The following is a 7,939-nucleotide window of genomic DNA, read 5'->3' on the forward strand; positions in this document are numbered from 1 at the left end:
TAATAAATTTTGATATTGATTAAAGTAAATAATTTATTTAATATTTATTACTCTTACTTTTTTCTAAAAGTAGTCCTACTTTTCAGAAGTTTTACTTATTGGGTGAGCTATAACAATTAAAAATAATAAAATAGTCTAAATTATCAGTATTTTTAACCTTAAAGAACTAAAACTCTCCCTATGCTAGAGCCCACCCTAGCCTTGTTACGGCCTCTGCCGTTGTTAAACCCTAGCTAGGTAACCAGTTATTCTTGCATAATTCAACAAGTTTTCTATATTTTCTTTATTTACGTATGGATTTCGATAAGATGAAAAGTTTCGGATTGAAAAATGTGTAAATACATAAGAATTCTTTTCACCAGTCCAATTTACAGAAGTGGAACCAAATTATACAACTGTTGACCCTAAAAACTATCTAGCCTATGTGGCACGCTAATCTAGCAATTAATAAGCTAACTATGTCCTTCAGTCGAATGCGGGGCGTGCCAACTCTCGGCCGAAGAGTAAAATGTATGTTGATGTGGTGTTGGGCGCACTGCTAACTTCTGCATCTTGAGATTGCGGTCGAGGAAGGAATTCATCTCAGCCCTTGGGTTCTAGAGCCTGAAGACAAGGTTGCTAGTTTCTTTGAAGTTCATGAATCGTGGGCGCCAGGTAGGGTCTCAATAATTATATTTGTGCAAATATAAGTATGTCAAACTAGTACCAGATTGTATGAACACAAATACTCAAAAGAGATAAGTGTCTTAATTGTAAATGTGGTTCGGCCGTTTTAATGTCGAACTCTAAAATGTACTTTCGAATATCCAATCATAAAATAAACTCAGCTTTCAATGTGCCGAGCCTAGTAACACCTCACTTCACCAAGAAGGTTGATGAGATGACATCTTCCAACAAGGACTCGAAAATTCTCATTGACCGAGACTTGGATGGATAATCAGTCAGTCTCGAAGTAGTATTGTTTATCCAAACTGAAGGTGTTCCTCGGTCGGCTGATTCTACGGTTTAGTACTGTTTATACAAATTGAAGATGTCACTGGTTGCCTCCACAAGGCTGTTTATCCAAACTAAAGGTGTAAGCGGGAAAAAAGAAAATAAAAATATCAAGGTGTTTGAGAGGTTTGCGCAGGCAGTTGTGTGTTGAATTGGAGGGCACTTGAATGATGTTCCCCTCTCTATTTATAGTAGTAATTTCCCTAATGGCCGAGGTAAAGTTTCACTCGGACTAGAACTCTTCAACCCAATCCGATTAGGTTTCGACCAATCTTAACTCTCATAGGATTTTGAACCAAGCTCTTTAATCATTCAGATTAAATCCCTTGATTCTCGACATCTTTTCTGATTCGAATCATCCTTAACTTCTGAAGAATCCTTATTGCATTAGGATTTGATCACTTCACCCTTATCTAGGCAAAACAATCTTCTGATAAGATTCAACCGAACTATATTAGACTTGGCCCTTGGCAAGGAATATTCTCGATATTCCTTATTGGACCGAGAACAATTCTAGGCTCGACCCAAAGTATTATTTTAGGCCCAAACAACAACATAAACAGAACTGGATCTCTTGTCATTACAGTCACCAGTCCAGTCTGCATCACTATAGATTTGCAAATGGAGTTTATAGTGAGATACCTAAGTATTCTTTTAACTGCCACAACATGAGAGTCTATTGAGTTATGCATAAATTGACAATGCTGATTATTGACTGAAAATGCACTATCAGGCCTAGTAAAAGTGAGATATTGCAAAGCTCCAACAATACTTATATACTACTCTGGACTATAATATAGCTTTCCATCATCTTTTAAAAGCCTATGATAAGGTAAACATGGTGTAGCACAAGGCTTGCAATCTTGCATGTCAACTTTTTGCAACAAATCTCCGATATACTTAGTTTGAGAGATAAACAAACCAGTGAACTGATATGTAATCTGGAATCCCATAAAGTAATTCAACTGTCCCAAATCTTTCATATTAAACTTCTTAGTTAAGGCCAAAACAACATCACAAATGAGTTGAGGAGTGTAATATAGCTCTGGACTATAATATAGCTTTCCATCATCTTTTAAAAGCCTATGATAAGGTAAACATGGTGTAGCACAAGGCTTGCAATCTTGCAGGTCAACTTTTTGCAACAAATCTCCGATATACTTAGTTTGAGAGATAAACAAACCAGTGAACTGATATGTAATCTGGAATCCCATAAAGTAATTCAACTGTCCCAAATCTTTCATATTAAACTACTAGTAAGAATAGTATCATCCCTGTAGAACAACAAAACCACATTACCAAGAGAAGAGTGTTTGACAAATAGAGCTTGATTTGCATAAGAGACTTTGGAACCCAAAACAGATAGAAAACTAGTAAACTTTTCATTCAAAGCCCTTGGAGCTTGCTTTAGACCATACAAAGACTTTTTAAGTTTGCACACAAAACTAAGGATGATTCTAACTAATAGACCCTGGAGGATTGTTAGATCCCACATCGCCCAGGGGATTGGATCATCTATGCCTTATATGTACATGCCCACCTCCATATAGCACAAGGCATTTTGGGAGCTCACTGGCTTTAGGTTCCTTAGAAACTCCGAAGTTAAGCGAGAAATGAGCCAGAGCATTCTCAGGATGGGTGACCCACTAAGAAGTTCTGCTCGCGTGAGTTCTTAGAAAGAAAACCATGAGGGCATGGTCAGGGCCCAAAGCAAACAATATCGTGCTACGACAAAGTTGAGCCCGGGATATGGTGGAGCCCAGGTCGGGATATGACAATGTGGTATCAGAGCCAATCCCTGGCTGAAAGTGTGCCGACGAGGACGTCGGGCCTGTAAGGGGAGTGGATTGTTAGATCCCACATGCCCATCTTTATATAGCACAAGGCCTTTTGGGAGCTCACTAGCTTCGGATTTCGTAGGAACTCCGAAGTTAAGCAAGAAATGGACTAGAACATTCCTAGGACGGGTGACCCACTAGGAAGTTCTACTCGCGTGAGTTCCCAAAAACAAAACCTAAGGGCTTGGTCGGGGCCCAAAACGGACAATATCGTGCTTCGGCAGAGTCAAGCTCGGGATGTGACAAGGCTGAGCCATGTACACTTCTTCATGCAATTCGCCATGAAGAAATGTGACTTTTTACACCTAATTGTCTCACTAACCAATTAAATTGAGCTGCCAATGCTAAAATGAGTCTAACAATGGTGGGTTTAACCACAAGACTAAATGTCTCAGGCAATACCACCTTCTTGACTATATCCCTTTGCAACAAATCTAGCCTTCTGTCTAGCAATAGTACCATTTGGATTCCTCTGATACTATAAAGTAATTTACACCCAACTAATTTTTTATCAGGAAGCAAAGAAACCAAAGACCCAGTATCTTGAGCATGTAAGGCATTTATTTCTTCCTGCATTGCCAATTTCCATTTTGAAATTTTACTAGAATACTTAAAATAACTAGGCTCAATAGCAGAGACATCACTAGTCTGAACAATGGCATAGGTTGTGAACTTACTGAAGGAACTAGAAGAACAACAGAAAAACTTTCTGGCTGAAAATCAAGATCCATAGGAATAAGTGATTGTATAGCTTTTATAGATACTGTTAGGGTTGAACTAAAAAGTGTGGAAAATTTGAAACACTCTAGAGCACTAATGGATGTTAAATTTAAACACTCTGAGGCTCTAGATGGTGAAGGTTGATTAATTAGTGAGAATGGTGGTGTTAGTAGAATTATTGTATTAAGATGTGTGACTAATGGTGGTGTTGATGTTGTAGAGGTTTACACTAATGGGGAGACATTAGTTTTTGTGTGATAAGTATGACATATAGATGTATATGGAAAGACAGACTCATCAAATATAACATGTTTTGAGACAAATATTCTACCTGAATTTGGACTAAGGCATAAATACACTTTTATATTGACCTGCATGAAAACACACATTATCTTGTTTTAGGTTGGAGCTTGGTAGAATTGTAAGGTTTTAGAAGAGGAAAACAAGCACAACGAAACACTTTTAAATGTGATAACAATGGAGAATTACCAAAACAAATATGTGCAAGGTGAGGTCATATTAAGATCTTGATAAGGCATTCTATTGATCACATAGACTGAGGTTGCTCAACCATGAAACCAAAGTTTGGTGGCAAGGTAGCAGTTTGAAGAAGTGTGATTGCTATATAAAGGATGTGTCTATGTTTTCACTCAGCAAGACCTTTTTGTTCAGAAGTGTGATGACATGATTTTTTGTGAAGCATGTCTTTGTCAAGCAAAAATTGTTTAAACTTATGACTCGAGTATTCATCCCCTCCATCATTTTGAAAAACTCTACACAGTCCCTGAAAAAGGATTCTTCTTATGACCTTGTCATGTATCCTAAAAAGGGACTTCATTACATATGAATATGCATTTATAATCTTTGCACAATCTATAAATGGACAATAAATTTTCCATTTATAGATTGTGCAAAGACAATAAATGCATAATGGGCTTGAAGAATTAAATGCAGAATGATTTTAAAGAATTAAATGCAATATGGTCTTGAAGAATAATCATTGTGATGTGCTCACGTAGAATGGACAATAGATAGTCCATTTCACTTTTGGTACACAAAGAATTTTTTTTAATTGAAATGCACTATTTAGGAGTTTGCAAAGTAGAAGAACCAATCTGATATGTTCAAACCTAAACCACTGGATGTGGTTATTGTATCACTGTCTTAAAAAGGTGTAGCCATATTGAGATAGGACGTATACGAGTCATATGTGATGTTGCTCCTGTGTCAACAACCTAGAACAATTCTTGTGAAGCAAAAGGCTAATATACAACATTCATGGCAGTCAAGGTTCTAAAAGACATTAGTCGGGTGGAGGGCTAAAACCTAGCACCTAGGCGGATTAGACGGATTTAAGCAAATTTATAATAAACATATAAATATGTGCCTAATTACATACTTAAAAACGAATATAGCAATAGAAATCGTTTTAATGCAGCTTCCAAAATGTGATGCTAAATGTGGGCCCTGTTGGCCATTACTAATAAAATTATAAATAATAAATGTGGGTCCCGTTGGCCTTCAAAAGGTCATGCTTTTCTATCGTCTTCAACCTTTCTCCTTCCATACGAAGAACCCGAATAAGAACAACTGCACTGGACCTTGTTCATTCATAATTCCAATTATCTCTCACACGAAGATCCGTCTTTAGAAGGGTGACTCGTGAGCCGCCGAGGCTCCGCCTAATCCCTTGCCCATTTATCTCCTGATGTCGCCAAAATTGCAGCGGTTCGCTATTGTCTAGCGCACAGGTAGCCGCCTAAGCCGATTTTTAGAAGACTAATGGTAGTAAGATTTGGAGGTGGAGATTTTCCGTGGTAAGAGAAGTTGGCCCAGATAACACTAGAGTGTAGAATGCCCAACTTCCAGCAAACTTGACATTGAACTGGAGAAGATTGAACAGTGGAAGAGGTGTATTTGGAAGCAATCAGCTGCTACATGCCTTCTTTTATTGCAGATTTGACACACATGAACATCATTGTTATGTCTGGATAAGTGTAAACATAAGGTCTTGCAGGACCAAGAATACCAGCACTAGAATTAAAAGAACCAACATTAAATCTTGAGATACTGCCATAGTTGTTTCTCCCTTTTCCTCTTCCTCTGAAATTATTTCCTTTGTAGCCTCCATTGTAAGAAGAAAAGCTTCCATTATGTCCTCCATAGGTACAATTACCACTGTAATATGCAGCCTGAGAAGTTGAAGATGAAATTCCACAGAAGATCCTTCACCAAGTATCAATGATTTTCCTTTTATAGAATTATCTTTACCCATCATTGCAGACATAAAGGTTTCTAAGGATTGAGTGTTGTCAAATGTTGCTTCTTTTGCAAGTAATTAAGCCTTATAATCTTGGGGAGATCACGCTACCTCCACCTCGAATCACAGTCATGAAAGTAATGTTTTCTGAAGGAAGACCTTTGAGTGCAAGTATAACAATATCAACATCAAAAGAAACATTAGGAGCTGAAAGATGATCTCTAACATCCTTAATCCTTTGCAGAAGTAACCTCATTTGATAATGCCAAACAAGATAGTTCGTATCATTGAGTTTCATCAAGCACTTGGCCAACACAATTTCAAGAAACATGAGATTACAATTTCTTGAGAAGAAAGAATCAAGAAAGGAGTAAAAAAAAATGCTAGAACAAAAGAACATACCAATCAAATAGAAACAGATCACGGAAGTTGAGGTCCAAATGGGCTCAGGTGAGATCCAAAAAACACCCCAACAACGCTGAGTGTGGGCTCTAGCCGGAGAAGACAACAGTGCCGCTTTAGGCCAGTACAAGCCACAGGTTCATCGAGAACCTTAGTTACTCATCGAAAAACGTTGTTTTCGACGGTGGGGTGTGGAGAATCATCGAGATTCAATTTGAATCCCTCAAAATTTGGCAAAATGCTTTTGGAATTTCAAAGAACATCGTCGAAGACGATGAATTCTGTCTAACAAAACTACTGCAAGTTGTGATTTCCAGATTGAGGCTCGGCTTCCATCAACATGAGTTAATTTCATAAAAAATTAAAACTAAAAACATAAACTTCAAACATGCAAAATCTGACAACCAACATATAAATCCAAAACAAAAACTTCCACCACCAACAACATAAAAAAATTTAAAACCACAATTAAAACTAATGTTGACTGTCCTCCTCACCATGTTTGTGCTCCCTCTGCCGAATAAAAGCAACGAAGACAAAGCTTTCCAAAATTCTAATAACTCTACATATTATCAATTTCCCAACAAAACACATAGGTTCTAGCACTAACAACATAAAAAGTTTTAAAATTGCAATTTAAACTAATGTTTTCTCTCTTCCTCTCCCTGTTTGTAAGATAGAAAGACAAAGCTTTCCAAATTCCAACGAATCCTCTCATTTCTTCCCAAATATTATAAATCCATTTTAATCCAACAATTATCAATGCATTTCGAAACTGGAAAAAAGCAGGACATAAAACTTACCGGAAATATAAGAGCATCGTCACAGGTGTGAGCAAATCTCAGATTTATTAACCAAGCAACCAAAATGCAAAATACTCCTTTAGCCGGGAAAGGCCCAATAGAGCACCACAACTGATAGCAAAATGAAATCGTTAGGGTTTTATCCAAATTAGCAAAAATCCAAAATAAAAATTGAAGGATAACCATTATAAAATACACCTTAGCTGAATAACATCTATTTCGCAGCGATCTGATGACAGGCCACGACCAAAATGGGCTGGAAATCGGCCAAAAATCCGACCATAACCCAAAAATCTCAGATGGAAAAAGAGAAAAAAAAAAAACTTAACACTGTGAATTCTTGGCCCCCCGACTGTCCATTGCATTTGGTAATTTTTTAAGCTTTATATGTAAACTTAAATTAAAATGTATATTCAAATATTAACACATGGGTAAGTATTGCTCACCTCTGCTTCTGCTACCGCCTTCTCATCTGCATCCTTGAGGAATGATCGGATGCTCTTCAGCTAACCTGCATCCTTGAAAGCTTTGCTCAAAAGCATCCAATCCTTGGTTTCACAAACATCAAAACCCATAAACAAATTCACTTAAAATGCACAAAATAAAAAAACCCAATTACTAATTAGACGAAGAATTCAACAAAATCATGAAAAATTGCTTAAAAGGAATTGAATTTCAATTAGAGACTTGAGAGATAAAAATTAAAGACCGTGGGTTTAAATAGATGCAGAACGGCTGTCGAAGCAGAGACCACAAAGAAAATCCACGAAATCAGGAACTCTTCTGCGAAACAAAGAACAGAATATCGGAGAGAATCAAGGATTTGAAGAAACAATGGGCGAGACCAAAAGGGGAAAGTAGAAATCAGGAAAGCAAACCAACCAGAGAAAAGCTTTAATGGGGAAGAAGACTCTCGAAGTCGA

At 37.3% G+C, this 7,939-nt stretch overlaps 1 long non-coding RNA gene across 1 annotated transcript; it reads right to left on the reverse strand.

Annotated features, from left to right (window-relative positions):
- Positions 1-6,641: 6,641 nt before the first annotated feature.
- Positions 6,642-7,588, reverse strand: LOC108174095 (uncharacterized). The gene is made up of 3 exons (XR_011578970.1): positions 7,463-7,588; positions 7,215-7,272; positions 6,642-7,127 (listed from the first exon to the last, which is right to left on the reverse strand). It is a non-coding gene; the product is annotated as an uncharacterized lncRNA (long non-coding RNA).
- Between the last annotated feature and the right edge of the window lie 351 nt (positions 7,589-7,939).

The sequence above is a fragment of the Malus domestica genome, chromosome 03, assembly GCF_042453785.1.
Source record: "Malus domestica chromosome 03, GDT2T_hap1".
NCBI classification, from domain to species: Eukaryota; Viridiplantae; Streptophyta; class Magnoliopsida; order Rosales; family Rosaceae; genus Malus; species Malus domestica.